General features: G+C 42.0%; 1 protein-coding gene and 1 long non-coding RNA gene across 5 annotated transcripts in view; both read left to right on the top strand.

Annotated features, from left to right (window-relative positions):
- The first annotated feature begins 2230 nt into the window (after positions 1-2230).
- On the top strand, positions 2231-10675 carry LOC308190476. The gene is made up of 3 exons (XR_013947226.1): positions 2231-2413; positions 4959-5166; positions 6282-10675. It is a non-coding gene; the product is annotated as an uncharacterized lncRNA (long non-coding RNA).
- A 6928-nt stretch (positions 10676-17603) lies between these two features.
- Positions 17604-20235, top strand: part of LDLRAD4 (low density lipoprotein receptor class A domain containing 4) — a 290554-nt gene continuing 287922 nt past the window's right edge. For 3 of the 4 annotated variants that reach the window (XR_013946621.1, XM_080580317.1, XM_080580319.1), the window contains exon 1: positions 17604-17861. The gene's annotated coding sequence lies outside the window, so the exon portion shown is untranslated. The remainder of the gene's footprint in view (positions 17862-20235) is intronic. The other variant, XM_080580321.1, reaches the window with a different exon arrangement.

Below are 20235 nucleotides of genomic sequence, written 5' to 3'. Positions count from 1 at the left end.
TTACTCTTTGAGTGGTACTTTGAATAGTACCTCTCCCCACCCCACCCCCCTCTTTTTTCTTTTTTAAACAGTGTGACTACTTGAGTAACTGTTTACATGACACTTGTGCTGTATTAATGCCATGCTTCAGAATTACCTGTAGGATCCAGGAATTCTCCTTCCCTCTACCCCTTCCCCTTCCCTGGCCTCTGAAAGTGTGGTTGTTTTTTTTGTTTTTGCTTTGTTCTCATTGCTTTCCCCCACTTCTGAAGCACCGAATATTGCTACAAGAGTACACACAAGGTTGGCAGAGTCTATTGGTGGGTTCTTTGGGAATAAAGTCTTCTAAGCACCTGTTCGATGCATCTTGCCGCTCGATTTGGGGACAGGTCCTCTGTCCCCTCCACTCCAGGTAGTTAGGCATGAATATTTTGTTTTCTTCGTGGTTTAAACATTTTACTTTGAAACTCTAGGAGCACCCTAAATAAAATCTCAGCTGTTCCAAGGACGTAAGAAATTGTTGATACTCTACTTTCCTGTTCTTATGCAGGTACACACATATAGATTTTGGTCATTTAATGTGGGCCAATGTTACGTTGGTAGGGTGTTTGGAAAAAATGCAACAGCCTTTGGAGTACTGTATATTAACAGAAGAGAGGTTACATAGACCTTTCTGAGTTAAGAGTTAATTCCATGGCTTCTCGTGGCTGTGGAAAACTAGGCTTCCATGATAAATCCCATGGTCTTTGTGTTCTCAGTGAACAGCTACATCGATTTCCTGGCATGGCACAGCTGCTGACATATCGAGTGGTTAATCTGAAATCAACGGCACTGCTGAGTAGTCTTCAGTATCAACGAGTATAAAAATTATGAGTAATGAGTATAAAAGCTAAAAGCAACAGTAGGGACAAAATCAGTCCCACCACAAATATAAATAATACCGTACCTATTTCACCATTGTACCATTTGCCATCAGAAGATGTGAAAAACACAGTTCTGTTTCTGTCCGTTAACTTCTCGGTATCTTACCAGAATTTCAACACTGGCTGAAGTTAGAGTCCAGTCTGGTAATCTTTCCTCACAAAACTCTCACAGGCTTCAGTGACAACTGTGTATGTACAGCAGATGCCAAATTAGATCCTACAGAGATAATGTTTTCATGTCTCGATACTTAAAGCAATATTTTTCCATTTTCTTCTGTTAGCACCAAGTTCTAGTAAGCCTCCTTACAATGTGAAATGAGAAACTAGTGACAGTGAGATATAACAGTCAGAAAATCTTATTTGAATGTTTCTTCATAGAAATGAAAGCGTTTTCAGGTTTCTCCTGGTATTTATGGATGGCAATGGTAGGTTTCCAAACCTCCTTCTTGCTGGCTATTCTGATTGGTACTGAAAGGGGTTGAGAAGTGTCACCTCCGAAGACAGAAAGATTTGACATATTACCGTTATAACAATCCTGCAAGTGCCTTGGAGATAGTCGAGTCACCGTGTGTTGGTACAATGGATTCATCGGTCTGATTCTGTGACACAGGTAAAGCACTTTGATATAGGTTAATTCAGGCTGTGTTTACAGAGGTTGCTCTGATCCCTTTTCTAGGGCAGTATATTTGTTTTCAAAGAAACAACACCTAAAAACCTTTAGAGACTGAAAACCCATTCCTCCCTATTTACAGAATAGTATTTTTTTTTCTTTCCAGCTGAAAGCCTGATAAAATGCCTTACATTTTCCTCATAATCCTTTATGAGTTTTAAATCTATTTTTTAAGTTGGCAGTTTTAAATGGTTCCTGGTGACTAGAGCCCTGGTGAGCTTCAAAACCACACACGGTTTCAATGAAGCTGTGTGAACCTGCTTCACAATCTCTGCAAGTTTTCCAAGCTTTTATGCTCTCGTATGGTTTACAGACAAAAACCTACAGGGGTCCCATTTAAAGCCTCCTAGCAGCTAAAAGATAGAGAAAAAATGGCTTTTAAAAAACCTGAAGTACCCTCTTCTGAGTGCATTAAAAGCAATTTTGTTTGCTTTCCACTTTCAAAATGCTTCAACCCGCCAAAGGCGCCGTGTTAGAAAATGACTCATGAGTACTAGAGAGAAACACTCTTTGAAAGTTTGTTCATGGTAAAAGATGATAGCTAGGCAAGTGGATTTCTGCATTCAGAAAGAAATATCTCGTGTCCTCATATTGCAGATTTTTTTTTTTCCTTTTTCAATAATCTATTCAGGTGTTCTTCACCTTTATCTTACAGGTTTTCAGCAATTGTGTGAAAATCAACTCAGAACCTCCGCTTGTTTGTTCCTGTGGATGCCGTCAATGTCTGGAGACCAGGGCCTCCAAGGAGAGGGAAAGCAATGCCAGAGAAACGAAGGCTCATGATTTAACCCACTGGCATATTTAAGATGCAAAGAGTGTGAAAAATCTTTCTTCCTTTCAGGTAAATCAGGGTGTGTCACCCCTATTGATTGCCTGAGAGCATGTCCCGTGGGGTTTAGGAGCTTTTAGTATTGTTTCGGAGCATCATTGCAGTGTCTGGTATTGGAGTGGTTTCTTGATTTATTTTCTGTCTGGGAAACATAGGGTGCAAAAGCAAAATATTAAAATGTCCTTTTCACTTTGCTGATGTTGATACAGTTCCTCACAATTTTTTTCTCTCTCTGTCCTCCTGTATAAACAAAGACAACATCGTGGAGTAGATTTTCCAAAATTTGGGAATATTTGGGCCTTGTGCTCTGTTCTGAGCCTCTCTCAAACAAGTAGGCTTTCCTTTCTAAATTGCTTTGCTGAGTGTTAAGGACAGAAGATTTGTTTAATGGAACCTAAAGATGACCGCACAAGTGAAATTTTGGAATTTTTCTAATAATTTAAATACTTGATAATGATAAGAATCTCTCTCCAAACCATCAGTTTTGAAGGATTACCTTGGATACTTTACAGTTTCTCACATGAGATGAACAGGAATTGTGCATTAGAATCAGAAGGGAATTTCCCATAGTTTGGTGGAACCTCTGTTTTATTACAAGTAGATATTATAGATGTAAATTATTTAAATATGTATGTTATCTGTGTATAGTTATACAGTATATTTAAAAAGCATTTTGATTATTTTTTTAAATAGTTGTACCGGCAATTCAAAAAAGTCTGTATTCTAAATGTAGCACGTTATAAGAAAAACTATGGAGAAAATGGACCATCAGCACGAACTTTTAATGTTTTTAGCTTTCAATTTTTAAACTTCACACATCTGCCAGCCCCTTAGTTTTCTCTCCAGGGAGTCGAAAAAGAAGAAAGAAAAATTTTTATGCACTTAGTTGTTGACAATAGCTGAAAATTGAATAAGAATTAAGTAACTAAAAGAATTCGGCGGAAAGACAAGTGGTATTACAACGTGTCTAAGCTGTATTGTCCTTGTGACAAAACAGAAAGCAAAACATGTGTGAACATATGAACAGAACCTAAAATCATGCGATAAAGGATATGAACATAACCTAAAATCATGCAATAAAGATTCTTACCTGTTTTTAGCTGATAAAACATGTGCTTAAAAGCTCTCTCTGGATGGAAAAATCATTGGCTTAAAGGCTAGCAACCTATTGTGTAGCAGAATAGTAATTTTAGAGTTTTGCTATTTTTAGAAATCAAGCCAATTAAATTGTGGGATTCAATTTTCAAAGCATTTACATACCTAGAGCAGCAATTGGTGATTAGTCTTGCCATTTAGTTGCATAAATCATTTAATGTAAGTGAATTATGCACTTCCCCAAAACTCTTTTGCTGCACCTTCACACCTGCTTAGCTTTTCCTGGTTTCAAACAATATATGTTAGGTAGCTTGTGTACGTTAGGAAGTAATTCCAAAGCCTGTTCCATGAGCTATATATTTCTTGTGTAGCCTCTATAGTTTCTGTCTCTCTGTCTCCCTTCTGGCCACCCCCTAGAGTCCTTAGAGGATCTACTGGCTTAGCTTCAGGCATCTCCATGTGATGGAGAGGAACTAGTCTGTTAGGATTTTCAGTACTGCTGTTAATGAGTTTTAAAACAAAGCCAACCAACCAGACAAAACGTACAAAACAACTGAGGCTATTTGCCAGAACTGCTATTATAATACAGAATTATTTAAAAGAAGAATAATCCCTAGCATCACCAGAAATGAAAGCAGCTGTCACGGTATAGTAGTTACCCTGTTATGAAGAATGTAGGTAAGATACTTCTGATGGCTTCAGTAAGGTTATCATGGATCTTATTTTACATCATAGAGGTTCTCATCCAGTCTTTTGTAGAAAGATGAGTTTTATTTTGTGTAATTACAAAGGCACATTTTTGAATATAGAATGAAATAGTAATTCATAACTTTTAGTGCAGTATGAATGAGACAGGTGAAAAATGTTAAGAACACAGAAGGTAAGGGAGTAGCTTGGTCTTTTTTTTTTTTAAAAAAAAAAAAAGGTTTCAGGAAGATATTTTGGATACTTTGACACGTGGCTGTGCAGAAAGTGATTTTTGTTGAAGATGTAGAGGTTAGCTTTACTACCATAATTACTCATGTGTTGCTAAAATTTTTCTTGATTCTAGCAATGTATAGGAAAAAAGCTGCATTTTGGAGTACAGAAGTGTAGTTAAATGAAGTTGTGGGCAGAAGTTACTGTCTGGATCTTGTTCTGTTTTGCAGAAGAGGTAACTGCCCCTCAGCTGTTTGTCACCTTCTTTTCAGCTGGTGAGGATAATCATCTCAGCTCTACTAGTTTTGTGTGTAGTCATTCTCTAACCTGTCTGTCAAAATGAGTTAGGTTAGAAAGACATTTTATTTTTTTTTAAGTTAAGTTAGTTAATTCTGAAGGAAACAGATTGTGGAACATTTGTACTGGAGAGCCCTTCCAGCAGATAATCTTTGTCAGAAGGGTGATAACAGGCATCTGGAGTATGTAAACTCATCTAAGCTGGAGTTTTTTAAAATTTATTTTAATATATATATATTTAATGCAGAGTCTGGCCAGATCAGAAAGACATCCTGGAAATCAGGCCGGCTTGGAACAGTGATGCCAAGTCTGAGGATGTCTCTGTCAGCTTGGTTGAAAACCAGCCCACATACTGGTGCCATTTTTTTCTGAACTTCTTGAGACTGGATTGAAACTCAGATCCTCTTGTCCCCGAACTGCAACAAAAGGGAGAACAGCTCCATCAGCAACAGCAGGTACTGTGTGGTCTGTTTATCCTGGATGTTTTTTTCTTAATTTCATGATGTGGGAGTTGCACGACAATTTTCCTGGGGGGACAGTGGGCTTCACACAGTGCACTTTTGATGGGTAAAGCCCAGGCTGCTTGCTTAGGCAGATTTTTGTCATGTTAAAGAGTCCTGTGTCAGAGAACCTAGCCAGGGACTCGCTTTCTCCAGTGATTAGTGTATGGGCCTAACCTTGTGACTCCACATTCCCTGAATCTCTGACTTCAACCACGAAGAACACTGTACAGTCACAAGGGCTTCAGGCTCCTTAATGGGACCTACAGAGCACGATGCCCGTTTAATGCAGCATCTTTGCATCCAGGTCAGTACTTCTATTTCAGCATCAAGCTTCTGTAGATTCATTCTTCATAAACTGAAACTCTCAAAGCACTGAAGGGTAACATGTGTCTATTGTAGCTGCCTCTTGTGATGTTTGTTTTAGAGATGATTCACATACTCATGTCAGTTCAAGAATAAGTGTTAAGTTGCTGAAATGATCTACTTACTGGGATACATCTGAAGGAAAGGATTTTTCTTTTATACATCTATTGTACCTGATTATCTCATATTCAATTCTTTGTTTAGACCTCTGGAAGGAAGGGTGACTTTGGAAGAAAGTCACTAGCTCAAAAAACGTGTTAAGAGTAGTAATATCTATTTGCAATAGACTCATTGTATGACCGTGATGCTTTCTTAAAAGAAAGCCCAACTTTAGTAATATGACCATTTTCTTTCTGAAATTTGCCTTGGTGTGACTTAGAAATCTGAACAGTTTTTAATCAAAAACATACAATTGGACTAAAAACTACGTACAGTCTCTGTAGAACTTACAGAAGACCATGGAGCAGAAAATATGTATTCTAGCCTTGGAAATAAACAGATGCTCCTGAAGGTGCAACTGCGGGTTCTTGGTCAAAAGACAGCTTTAATCCCCTTCTGAGATGAAATTTTGCAAGGCATCTGGGGGCCAACCGATCTTAAAAGATTTACTATGGGGATGAGGTATTTTGGGGGCTGGGTACTCTGAATGGCATCTTGATGTCAGCCTAGCCCCGTGCTGATTTTCCTTTCCTTCTCATTCTTAGGGAATTGCTAGGTGGCCCGTGTTCTTCTTGGTGTTGATGAGGTAAATTGTAAACATCCCTCTGGACTTCTAGATTCACCTTGTAGAGTGCTTTGTGTCAGCTGTGGCAATGTAAAGTTTCTTTCACTCAGTTAATGGGACAATTATATCAGAATGGTGAGATCATGCCTTTTGCTGAAAAGAACAGTGATCTTTCATGGACAAAGAGAGCTTTATTTAAATCATTGCAAATAAAGCACTATTTTATTCAGTGGAAGGGGGTGAGTGCTACAGTTTGGGTAGGCACAGCATGGCAGGAAGGTGAACTTGCTTTACAGAGTGGTAGGTAGATGACTGGGGTCTCTGTCCCAGAACAAATTAAGCAAAGTTTTGTTTTATCCTTCTTTCATCAGCTCACAGTGTGCACGCAGTTACAGTATTGCCCAAGATTGTTGCAAGTAATCTTATTTGTTTTGTTAAATGTAGAAAACTTATCTTGGTCTCTTGTTGTGTATAAGGATTTTTCCTGTAAGGTAGATATTGTGCACGTAAATCAAGCAATAGTGGTGGACAGCTCTGGACTTTGAGGGAACTACTAAGATGCATAAACCGGTCATGGGTTATGAGCCATATCCAAACAGAAACATGGACAAATTACCCACTCTTGATTCTTTAGGATCCTATGTCTATATGAGGGAGAACCCAATGACATTGCTAAGAGAAATTTCAAGATATATTTGCAGTTCCTTCGTCAAGCTGCAGAGAGTATTTTTTTTTCTTTAAAAAAGACTTCCAGTGGGTACTAATTTTAGTTTGACTTTTGACACTGTTCTAAATGGCATCTGGATTTCTTATAAAATTGTATCTGTCTGGTAAAAAGCTGAGACTAATCACAAATAATTTCCTCTGCTCTTGTAATTCTCTTTGAGAATAGACAAGTTGCAGCTATATTGACTCCAAAGCATTTTTGTTTTTTATTTTTAGTGGCAGGTGGGATTCTGAAGTTCTCTGAGGCTTCTTTAAATGAACTGAGCACTTAGCCTGTGCCTGGATTGTCCCAGTTAGCTACCAGGTAGAGTCTATACCGATTAACAGGGAGGTTTGTGGATGGAGAGGAGTCTGCCTGGTATTGTTACAACCTCCGCAGTATCAGCGAGGGATCTGTGAGAGCAGAGAGGCCCAGGAGGCGAGAGGGTAGCTTGGAGTCTCTTCCAGCAGCAGCTGTGCAGCCTCTGGCTGAATGCCCCGTGCAACTGCTAAAGCACTCCAAGCTGTGCCGTTCCTCGCCAAGATCTCCACGTTGCTGTTGGGATGCGGTGCCAGGAATGGTGTTGAACAGAACAATATCTTCTTTGCTCTGCTGCCTTGCCCCCAGCAGAAGGGCAGATATTTGGAGGGAGGAAGGACTAGGAGATAACAGTTTGCCTGTTCCCCCGGGGAGGCTCTGAGGTCTCTGCAGGGCCTCGCTGCATGTGGTGTAATTCAAGTTGTTGCTCACATCTCATGGTTTCAGGATAACAACCGCTCTCAAGTACGGCAGAGAAATAAATAAATATCACTGCAAAAACAATGCTTAAACAAAAATAAAGAGTGAGAAGATATTCCAATACCCATGGGGAGGAACAGCCTTCATTGTGTGATAATTGTCTGGTTTTGAAGCAATACACTTTGGGATGGTTATGTGCTAAAAAGCTGTGGATGCCATAGCTAGAAGTAAACCATAAGCACATTTATTTGCCCATCTACGCACACTGGTGAAAAGTCTCAAGTTTGAGGAACAAAGAGATTATTTCGCATCTCTGTTGTCTTGCCAGAAAGACATAGCTTGCAGAAGTGAAATTTTCTGGCAACCTTTTAACTTAGGTTGGCATAAGATATAGGTGTGGCTATGTTTTATAAAAATGCTGCCAGACTGTCTGACATAATGTAGGTGCATGTATATTGAGAGTGTATGTGCACGAATAACCTGCTCTGTCTCCTTATTCTAAGTAATTTACCATGCATTGGCTGTTTGCATTAACTGCCTGTATGCAAATTGTTATTGTCAGGTCAATATGAGATTATTCGAAGCCATTTATTTTCTTGGCTAAAGACCAACTTCTTCTGCATATGTTGTTGGGGCAGAGCGTACGTTTTATAGAAATTACTGCAAATTTACTGATTTGAAGTAGATTTGACACCCTTGCTTGTGACAATTTGTTCACGAATTTCTACTGTTAGAGTGCAGTCTAGTGAATATGACAGTGAGCAAAAGCAAGATGATGATAGCCCTGCACAAGTGAGGCAGAGCTTCACCAAATGGAACTTCTTTCCCTACATATTCCTGATTCATTCTTTGGGCAGTCTCCATTCAGTGCAATGAGGGGGAAAACTGCTGTAGAAAAAATAAGATGCAATAATAGAAAAGAAATATAAATAAGATATCAGTGCCACAGTGTAGATTGACACATATTTCTGCAAATTATATTTATATATTTATATATTATCAGAAGAATTTCTGAAAGTGCACTGATCTGCAACAGGAGTTCTTCAGTGTTAGGATTACAATCCATCTTTTCACTTAACATTACAGAACAAAAAGCAAAACCACAAAACTTTAGTAATCGTCTCCTAACCTACGAAAACTTTTCTCGTTGTTCATTTGTATTCATGAAAGTCTGTATTATACAGTGTATAATGAATGCATAGTGTTTCTAATCAGTTGCAGAAAACTGTCTTTGAATGTAGTAAAATACTCTTTCACTTCATAGGCTTGAGAGTAAAATACAGTTTTTTTGTGCATCTCATTGCATTAAACATACGAATCAGGGTATCATTTTCACAACGTGACAGGGCACATCTTCGTACTTTAACATTCACTAGAGAAATATGTGAATAACCTGGTAGGATTGTATCTGTAACGATGATATACACAAGCTTTGGAGTTAAAATTTTGAAATGTAGGAACATTTTTCTCAACAGTTTTTGAATATATTTTTCTAGTAGTGTCTTGTTTAAAGTGGTTCAACTGTCAGTGAAGAGTGCTGAAGGTGCCAGCCAAATGAATGGTGTGTTAAAGGAAAAAGATGTAAAAATCTATCATTTTTATGTATTCCACATTCTCTCAACTTGTTATGCTGATGCTAAAATAACTGTGAAAGATTAATTTTAATGACTTTTTATTTTGGGCTCTGTTCTTGGAGTCTGTAAGGTATGTTAAAGATCTGTAGGTAGCCTGCTTATAAATAAGTGAGTAGCGAAGGAAGTATCTGAGATGAGAGGCAGCAGGTTATTGGAGGAATTCCTGTTAATACAGTCATCCAGATCTGTGCATTAGGGCATGGTTTGTCCTTCTTCAAGCTGTTTGTGATCTAGTGGTTAAAGTTTGGCTGTAAGGATGAGTTCTGTCACTCAGCCTTCTCTGTTGTTGTTTTCTTGTCCACAGAACAGGAATAATGCCTGTGTGTGTCTGGGCTGGTGAGATACAGCTGGTTAATGTCAACAAAATGCCTTGAGAGCTGTTAATGGAAGGCATTAAACTACTGTGTTATGCAGATTTTTAATATTAAAAATGTATTACAGATGATCTGCAAAAGAAGTGGGGAGGATTAAAAGTAGGAAAAAAAAAAAAGTGATACATTTAACACAAAAGAGCAAAGACAGGATCCCTAGGACCTCTTTGGGAGTAGTCTGCTAGAGGGGAATACCACAACAGTCTTATTTTCAGTATTTCTGTAAGCAACTGTGGAAATGTTTTTTTCAGACATGAAAAAATGCATTTGGTTACAGCAGGCATTGAAGCAAACCAGACACAGTCAGCAGCAGGTTCCATTTGCTCTCGTTCTGGACAATACAGCTCTCAGGTCGGGCGGTGTTAGCCTGTGTGCCTTGAGGGAGAGGAAGGGTTCTCGTTGTCTCTTAGACATGAAAAACACTCAGCTACTGCTCATATGGGTATATATGCGATTTGAGTACTGTACTGTCCAAGCTATTTGTCTTAATTTTAACTGTCTTCCTTCACAGCAAAGTCTTCAAAATTTTCAATGCTGCATTAACGCAAAGGCTTTATTTTAAAAGGATTCCAAAAGAGGGGGAACAAAAGCAGAAAGAGAAAAAAAGGAGTTGTAGCAAGTGGACACTGGTAACTTTTCAGAGCTCTCCAGCTTTATCCTGGGGAAAGCTGAAGGGCAGAACTAAGACAAATTTATTGCAGTGCAGGGTTCTTAAAATGAAGGCAATTTTATTTTAAAGTTCAAGCATTGACAAGGTTCTCTGTACTGTACCAGGGACACAGTGAAGATGATCCTTATCTCAAAAATAAGTTTTTTTTTTTAATTTGAACTGCATGAATAGAAAGGTAGAATTATTCTTTGAAGCCCTAAGAGGGGCGAATTGAGTATCTTGTAAAAACATTTGGATGTGTCAAATTATTGGGAAGGATTTGAAATCTAGAAGTATGGGCAGCTGAATAGGAACGATTATATTGGTGACCAGAAAAGACAGATGCTTATACATTGTAATACTGATTCTCCCACTACAGTTTGGCCTAACATCTTGATGCTCTTATTGGTAATTAGTTCTGTTATGCAACCTGCTCACGATTTCCCTGTTGCTATGACACGATCCAAAGTTTTTGGGTCATGGCTTCATTTTAGTACTAGATGAGCACAGCATTCTTTATCTATATTTTCTATAGGTTGTGTGTGTACGTGTGCATATGCACGTGTTTAAAAAATGAGTCTGATCCTGGTCCTACTGAAGTCGTTGGGATTTCTGATGTGGACCTGAAAAAGAGTTAGGATTCCGTCCAACAATATTTGGCAATTCTTTCATCTGAAAGTGTTTTCCAAACTGATTACTTCCTCCACAACTAACATAAAGCAGTGCAGTAGAACAGGTAGCTAAGAAAGTAATTCTGAATATGTTTTTGGAGAAGAAGGGGTTTTGGTATACTTTAAAAATAAAAATTTATAAAATAATAAGCAGTCAATAGCAGCCTTGTGGTTCAGTAGATAGAACACTGTAAAATGTAAATTTTGATCAATACCCAATTCTGACTGTTTTTTAATGCAAGATCACAGAGCAGATCCTCCGGGAAACTATTCTAAGGCACATGGAAGACAAGGAGGTGATTGGCGGCAGCCAACATGGCTTCACTAAGGGCAGATTGTGCCTGACAAATCTGGTGGTCTTCTATGCCGGAGTTACAGCATTGGGTAGGGGAAGAGCTACTGACATCACCTACCTGGACTTGTGCAAAGCATTTGACACTGTCCCCCATGATAGCCTTGGCTCTAAATTGGAGAGACATGGATTTGATGGATGGACCACTCGGTGGGTAAGGGATTGGCTGGATGGTCGCGATGTCTCAGTGTCCAGGTGGAGAACAGTACTAGTGGTGCTGCCTCAGGGGTTGGTACTGGGATCAGTGCTGTTTAATGCCTTCGTCCTTGGCATGGACAGTGGGATTCTCCATCTGTCCCATGGAGGTACTAAGCCTTGTCCTCCAGCACAAATCAATTTGTGACTTCAGATTGAAAATTAAAATATATTTGTGAAATGTTATTATAAATGAGAATCTTGTATCCTTTGCATGGCAAAGACTTCATTTTGCAAAGCAGAAAATAGAGAGTTGTACAATTGGATGTAAATTGATAGTAACAGAGTACATTCTGCTTATTAATTCATATGTTAAGTCACTGAAGCAGTGTCCAAAGTGCTTCAGTGCTGTGAGAGGATTTAGAAATAGCATTTTATTATCCTTATGATTTTGCATACTGGGGGCTTTTTTCCCCCCATCTGAAAAATTTTCTGACTAAATTTGTAAAGAAGATAAATGAGTGCGAAAGCATATGGAAGTTACTAAATACCTTTCTATTTTAATGTGGTAGTGCTATCAACATTTCAGCAAACTAGACAATTTGGTATTTCAAATACAAGTCAGGGAATCAGTTCAGAGCTGTAGGTGCTATTTTTATTTTAAAGCAATGCTGTCAACAACCTGTTTCAGGTTAGGATTCCATGCCTTCAATCTATGCTGCCTCATAAGACACTTGGTAGATTTGTAAGGATCTGCTAACTGCAAGAAAAATGGTTTGAGGGTCTTTTTTTTTATCGAAAGAGAGGAATAGTCAGGTTAAGACAAATATTTGTTTTTTATTTGATGGTCAAATATTATCAAATTACTACATACATTGTCAAGCCTATAATAAGATGTTGGTCTAGAACGCTCTTTTGGTGTTCTGTCATTCATCCACCTTTAACAGGGAATATAGTTTCTCTCTTTGATGCAATATATGTGGTATTCGGTATCTTATGTGAGATGATCTCATTCCAGTCCATTTCTCTTGGTTCCTTGCAGCTGGCTTTCCACATCATAGCTTTCTTGGCTGATTTATCAGAAGCTAAAGGTAGACCTGGCATCTTGATCTATGCTCATTCCCAATGGAGGTATTTTCCATTAACCCTTGTTCTAGGAAAAAGAGGAGGTGGTTACTGCCGTTATAGTCTGGGGACTCTTGGGGGTGCCACTTGTCTTGTCTGTGCATCAGTTCTGTCTAAGTTCTGTGACAATAATAGTTGTCAAAGCTTTTCATCCACTGTTTTTTACAGGCTCCAAATTCACTAGTACATTGGTGCTGCCTTTCGGTGCCTGGTGCTGTTGGCCATGATTACATGGCCAACATTACAGGTTTTGAAGCTACAACAAGAGATAGAGAATGTGTGTCCAACCGAGATTACTGCCATGCCTCTCACAGGCTCTTGGATTACTTGCTGTGTACCGTAGCTGGGAGCATTGTAGTTGATTGCTGATTGCCTTCTCTATATTTCTTTGCCTAATGATGTCCTTTCAAGTCTTTCTATTGTCCAAAACCTTATGGGAACAAAGAAATGTATGCTCTTTAACGTTACCTTTTTATTAAAACCCAAGGGTGCAATCCAGGTATTCATAATGCTCGCTAAATTTACAGTCTGATGTTGCATTTTATTTAGCATGAAAACCCATTTAGTTAGGTCCCGCATGACAAGAAAACCAAAACATCTCTTAAGATTTGTGTCGTTATCTAAAACTGAGATTGACATCTAGTGGAGAGGTCTGCAGGTGTGTGGGTGGAATTGGCAGGTGAACAGCACATTGCAGAATGAGTGAGCGTGCACGTGCACCCAGGAGCAACACATAAGTTGGCGTATGATTTCAGTGAATGACTAGAACAAACAGATTTATTTATATTTTTTTTTACAACAGCCAAATGTTATAAGTAGTCTTTCTTGTATGGCTTTACTTACAGCCTTACATACTTTTCCCCTCATGTCATCGCTTTAATACCTATCACCTACTTAACAAGGCAGAAAAAGTGGTCATATCAGTGAGAGCACAGCCACTGGAGTGGCACGACTGCACACCACTCTAACACGCTGTTGGAAGTTCCGTCGAGATCCCAGAGCTCCCTGTGCATGGTCAGGGGGCCCCACGAGTCCATCCGTGCACATCTGGTTTGGCATCGGGGGGCGCGGCAAGACTTTGCACCTACTCTGAAGTTCACTGCAGGCTGAGGGCTCCATCCCTCTGTGACTGAAACATTAGGAGTTGTTAATTTTGTGTTAGAAAACAAAATACCAGCAAAAAACAGCTCTCCCTACCCCAGGGGCTTGATTGAGTAGGGCCTTTTGGAAGTTAGCATACTGAAGTTTTTTCTGTCCCTGTGTACTACAGGGTGGCAGTAAGGTTGCAGTCTTTTTTTTTCCTTTCCTTTCTTTCTTTTTTCTCTTTTTTTTCCCCGTAAATCATCAGTGCTTATCTGCTCCTGCTGGACATCTGGGAGATAAGTCAGGATGACCTGCTGGGTAAAAAACCCTACCAAAAAATCTTCTAACTAGTTTTAGGTGTTGCTTTACTTGTAGCATGCTTTTACACGTAGTTTAGTAAGGCTGGCCTATTACGCGCACCCATGTGTTGTTTGGCTGTGTTCTTAACTGCGGTTTGAATGGTTTTAATTTTATCTTCCTTGTTCGCTCAGTGAAACAGATAATAGGAGTCGGTAACACTTGAGATGCACCGGTCTGTGGCTTCCTGGTGGGAAACAAGATGAGTCACCCGTAACCAAAACCAGCAGCCACTCTGTCCCTGGATTCAGATTTGTTCCTCTCAGCCTAATTGTTCAAATACTTTCTCTGCTGGCTTCCTCCCCAGCACCGCAGCACATCTTGCAGACTGCAAGGCACAGAGGAAAGAGGTGATAGCAGCGGCAGCATATGCAATAAGCCCAGAGAAGAGGCCCCACCAGTGATGGATTTGGGCATGCAGATCACGTGCTTCACCAGCTTGTGCATCTCTGATGACAACTAACAGCCAGACTGGGCCAAGGGTTTGTTACACTCCTGTTGTTACTGTGCAGCCTCCCAGTAGCACAGAAATTGCTCTTATTACCAGATGAAATGATAGAGTAGTCCAGAAATAAATAAGCTAAAACCAACAACAGTCCAAACATTAACTACATTGTTAGCAGGTTTAGAGGGAGGGATAAAGAAAAGAAAGAAAATCATACACAGATCTACCTAGACCTTAAATCAATTATAAGAGCTGTCTCTTCTTTGTCCAGGAAAAACCAGCAGGATGCCAATGCAACCTAATGGGTATGAAAACCCAGCATCACGGTATTGTGAGTATTGCTTTCACAGAATTCTTATTTATTCATTTATTTCATTAACAAGTCTCTTCATACGCCCAAGCCCTCTCTGAGATTCTCTTTAGAGTGAAACCTCTATGCAGTTCCAAGATCTCCCGTGATGTATAACTTTATCAGGAGATAAATCTTAACACTCCTCTTAGACTCTCTCTCTTTAAATTTTGGAAATGCTGACATTCTTCAGGCATATTTAAGTGGAGCTGTACTTCATCCAGACACTGAACAGAACCTGGAAATGATAATCGCGGTGATTAAAAGGTAAAGGAATTTATATATCTGAGAAATTGTTCCTTCTTTCAGGTGCCAGTATGTTAGGTTTCAGCTTGTCTCTTCCAGGGGTATCTCAGATAGGAACAAGAGTACCAGGAGTACCGAGTGTTACCTTTGTCTCTTTTTCCTGGCATAGATCAATACACACATAGCACTTTCTGACCATGTGTATGAGTATGCCTTTTTTTTTTCTTACTGTCTTCCTTCTACATAGCCAAAATATTGCAGATTGCTGCTATTATACTTTTCTATGACCTTCGAAGTGCGTAAATCTTTGAGTTAAAATTATCTGGTAGTTTGGTTAATCTCTGAAGATGGTGTATATGGCCTGAAACTTTGAATATAAGAACTTAATTTTAAACTTAATTAAAACTTAAAAATTTAAATGTTTTGAGAAAATATATTGACACGTTGATTTCTGTGAGAAATCAGAAAAAGAAAACGTGAAAATATGAGGAGAAATATCAACACTGTGCATATTTGTTACCTGTAGGGAATTATACCAGTGAAAATAAAATCAACAAAAGAGCACGTCCAGTCTCTAGTACATGGGGCTTTATATCTACAAGTGTGATCATGTCCACTACAGAACTTGTAATAGATTGCACCAGTTCGTAAGGGACCATGTATGGCAGAGGTGCTCTCAGGGAAAATTCACTGTGTTGTTATCAGAATAAAGGATTAGTTTTCTGTGTGAGAGTAAACCAAAACAGTCCGCTTAATCTACTCTTCCACATCTTTCCTTTCTAGAGGCAATTTTTTCCACTCTACAGGTAATGCATAGAGATGGTGTGTTACTTGATGGGTGATCTTGCTATGCTTTGCAAAGTTTTCCATGGGCTGTGGATATTACTTTGCACACGACAAGAATCTCCGCCTGAAGTGAGCAACTTCTTGTTTTCCTCGAGAAGTCATTGAAGGGAACGGAGCCGGAGCATGTCAAACTCGTTTGTTACGAAGCACACACAGATTACTGGGACACGCTGGGAAACGGAGCGCTTGATTCCTGATTGCAAACCACAGCTTGCAGACTGGAAATCGGGGTTCTCCCAGTTTGCCAGTAAAATGCAGGTGGGAGTCGACTGGTGATTATTAAGCCTGTGAGCTTTGGATGATTTTTGCAACTTTCAGGACAAGCAGCCCCCGGACATATCACCCTGATTATTGGAAGCTGTTCTTTCCTGTATTGTTTGGTACTTCTTTGGCTCCCTGCTGATTAATCCAACATATGGTTGCTAAAATTATCTCTCACTGCTGTTTCTCTCCTTTGGCATTGATCCCTTGCTTCCCCATTTTCTGTCTCACCTGGTGACCCCAGCTCAAGCTGAGGGCCTTGGCCCTTGTGATCTTCACAGCGTGGCCTCCTTGGCCCTGGGTTGCCGGAGCAGCGTCCTGATGGCTTCCCGTCTCCTGCCGGCAGACTTGCACCTTCCCTTCAGCTTGACACTGGACAGAGGTGAGGCCAGAAAGGAAACCACCTCAACTTCAGAAGCACATTTGAGTTCAACAGGCACATGCTTGAAGTAAGAGAGCTCATGGTGTTATCCACTCCCTGCTACTTCTCCTGTTCCTTCCTGGCCCACACGTACAGTAAGGAAGGGAAAATATTCAGAGCCTGTCGTGGATGGGAATGTGGACTGAGACTGACGATGTGAATTTGTGGAAAGAGGGATTCTTTTCCCCGTGGTAATGGTGTGCATCAATATTTTGGTGTTCAAACTTACAGCTTGTGGCTGTTGCACTTGTTGCCACCCGGCTTGGGCACAGCCGAGGGTCAGGTTGCCGAGGGGTGTCACAGCCCTGTGTCCCACGGGGGGGTCACGGAGATACGAGGAGCGGGATGGTGGCAGGAGGCTGGGTGGCGTTACTGGGGCTGTTACCAGCCCAGAGCTGGACAGCACCTGCGGGTGAGCGCTGCCTTCCTTCTGCGAGGCGGGGCCGAACCCTGCCTTGGGTTCGTGCCTGTGGGGCCGTGCCCGGAACGGGGTTTTCCTGTCTGGCAACATTTTTTGGAGATGTCACAAAATTTCTCATTCTGCACGGGACAAAATCGAGCCCGGAGCCAACACCCCCCCCCCCCAACACCGTGCCGTGCCAACCCTGCCTTCAGCACCGGCTGCGGAGGGAGGGGGGAGCCTCGGGCTGGCTGCTCTCACCTCACCCCAAAATTTGGGGAGGTGGGGGGAGGGATAAGGGGCGTTTTGGGGGGGCCGCAGCTCATCCCCCCGGCAGGGGGCGGTGTGGGCCGCCGAGCCGGGCTGTGCCGAGCCGGGCGGGGAGGGGAGGGGAGGGGAGAGGAAGGGAGGGGAAGGAGCACAGCCGCCCCTCCCCCGCTTCCTCCTCCTCCTCCTCCTCCTCCTCCTCCTCCTCCTCCTCCTCCTCCTCCTCCTCCTCCTCCTCCTCCTCCCTCCCCCGCGCCGGCGGCCCCGCGCCCGGCCGCCAGAGCCAGACTCGCCGCAGACAGGCGGCAGCCAGCGGGGCGGGCAGGGCGGGGGGAGGAGGAGGAGGAGGAGGAGGAGGAGGAGGAGGAGGAGGCGGCGGCGGCGGCGGCGGCGGCGGCGAGGCTGGGGATGAGTTGGAGGCAGCCGCGGAGCCAGCCCCAGCGCACCGAGGGAGGCTGCCGGGGGCGGCGGGCGCCCCGTCCGCTCGGCGGGGGCCGGGGGGAGGTGAGTGCGGGGGGCACCGGGGGGGAGCGGCTGGGGGGGGGGTGGCCCCCGGGGAGCTGATCGAGGCCGGATCGCCGAGATCGCTCCGGGGTTTTGGGGACCCGGGATTTTATGGTCCCGTGCTGCCCCCCCCCCCCGGCAGGGGCCGCGCTCCGGGCAGGCAACTTTGGCAGGAAGGACAAGGAGCGGGGGGGCTGCCGCCTTGGCGCACAAATGACCTATATTTGACAAAGTGACTCCCCCCTCCTCCCCCCCCCCCTTTTTTTTTTTTAAAGTTTATTAGCAGAAGTGTAGCCCTGCCTGCCGGGTCTGCCCGCAGCCCTCGCGTTGGATGCGTGCATCCCAAACCTCCGAGCCGGGCTCCCCGGCGTGTAGGTGGGTGGCTCTGGGGAGGGGGCGAGCGCACCGCTGCGGGTAGGCTTCGCCGGGGAATAAACAGGAAGCAGGCAAAATGCAAAAGTAACTTTTTTTTTTTTTTCCTTCACTTGGAGGTGCATATTCTTAAATGAGTGCCCACAGCCGTAAAGGCTTTGCTGGGATCTTCCTCTCCAGAACGGTTCAGACCCTTTTGTGAGTAGCAAGTGATGGCTGTGCGAGAGAGCAGGAGGGATCTGGTGAATAATTTTATATGCCGCTAGAAATAGTGTTTGGTGTCGTAAAAGTTTTATTGATTTAAAACATGGCTATCTTCCTGTCAGGAAGGAAAACTGAGAGGTTTATCTGTGCTTGCAAGCAGAAAAACTTTTGCATTAAACGTGTGGGGAATGGCAAGGTGCACCACGTAGCACGAAGAGTGTGCAGCGCCTTCCGTCTGAGGCTATAGCTGAGAAGGGAGAGAGTTTTCATCAGTAAGAAAGCCCGAGAGGCAATTACCGGTAGGCACAGACGAGGTAAGAACATAGATGCTGCCTAAGTACAGTAATGTACCTTTCTGGAAGGCGCCTTTGGCTTTTCATCCCTCAGCCCCTGAGTGGTGTTCATACGGCAAGACTTGTCTTCTGCCTCCCCGCGTCGCTTCTTGGGTGAGGCTCGTAGGAAACGTGCTCCTTGCAACAACCCAGAATCGGTCAAACAACGGGTGGTGCACTGTTGAGTAGAGATGAATAACTGTGCGTGTGGTGCACACGTGTATGGTCCCCCTAATGAGAATATAAATATTAGGGCTTCGTGGCTGTGAGTACCAGGGGAAGGTTTGCTGGGAGGACAGCGCGCTGCTGGGGAGCGCTCTGACCGACCTCCCCACGTCCACGTTCACTGAATAGCGATGGTGCTCTCCCCATCCACGTCTGTGCCGGGGTGGTAGCACCAGGTATTAAGTTACTGCGATACATAAAGCGAGCAGTGTGAGGAGAACTGACATCGGAATGCGTCAAGTATGCGGTTATGTACAGAAGTAAAATTACATCTTATATATTCTGCGTTTGTATCAGCTTATTTAATTCTGATTCTTGGGTACGTGAAGACCATTGCTGCATACACATAAAGCACATTGGTATTCGCCGGTAAATTAAGATGCCCGTGCAGGCCTAAATGATGATGAATGCGTAACACAGAATGAGTTAACAATGTGAGACAGTATATTACAGACCATTGGTTTATGTTAATTGAAACATTACAGGCACTAGGCAGCGTTTGGCTGATGAAGCTTGAGTTCAGCCTTCGGTGGAAGCTGCAGGAGTAGAAGGAAATTGGGATTCAAGACTGAGGCATAGCAGAATTACATTTAGTGAGATGCAAATCATTGAGCAGTAGTCTAACCTAACAGTTTAGAGATAACCTGTCCCTTTGTGATTTTTAAGCAGATAAAATGCTGTTTTTTCTGCGTAGGACCATTAAGGCAAGACCTGAAAAGATGAGTTGTTGTTAGTTTTCTGCTCACTGAAGGTACCGTGTCTGTTTTATTTATTTATTTATTTTTTTGAATGAGAATGAAGTTTTCCCTCTAATTTTCTTGTCCAAACTTTAGTTCTCGTTTTTACAGCTGCCCTGCAGTATTCTCTCTAGCGGCTGCTACCCTACCACCAAGAACTGGTTGCACTTGAGTGATGCTGTCTAAAATCATTGGGAGTACTTTCAGGATATGTAAATCAGAAATAAGTAAATTATTATTAAAAAAAAAAAAAGGAAGTGTCTGAGAGATTGTATTGAATTAAATTACTTTTGAGAGAATTGAAGTGCTAAAAAACGAATGCCTGCCCACCAACTCTTGTATTGGTGGAAATGGTTCTTGCATTTAACTTACGAGTGGCCTTGGAAAAGTTTTTTTTTTTTTTTTCTTTTCTTTTTCTTCTGTCTCTGGTTTCTAATAGTTTAAAACCGCTCCTTGCGAATGAATTGCCAGTTAGGGAATACAAATACTTCTAGGAGTATGGAG

Source organism: Anser brachyrhynchus, assembly GCF_964034855.1.
Source record: "Anser brachyrhynchus genome assembly, chromosome: 2".
Lineage (NCBI taxonomy): Eukaryota > Metazoa > Chordata > Aves > Anseriformes > Anatidae > Anser > Anser brachyrhynchus.
This window is presented reverse-complemented; position numbering and strand designations above follow the sequence as displayed.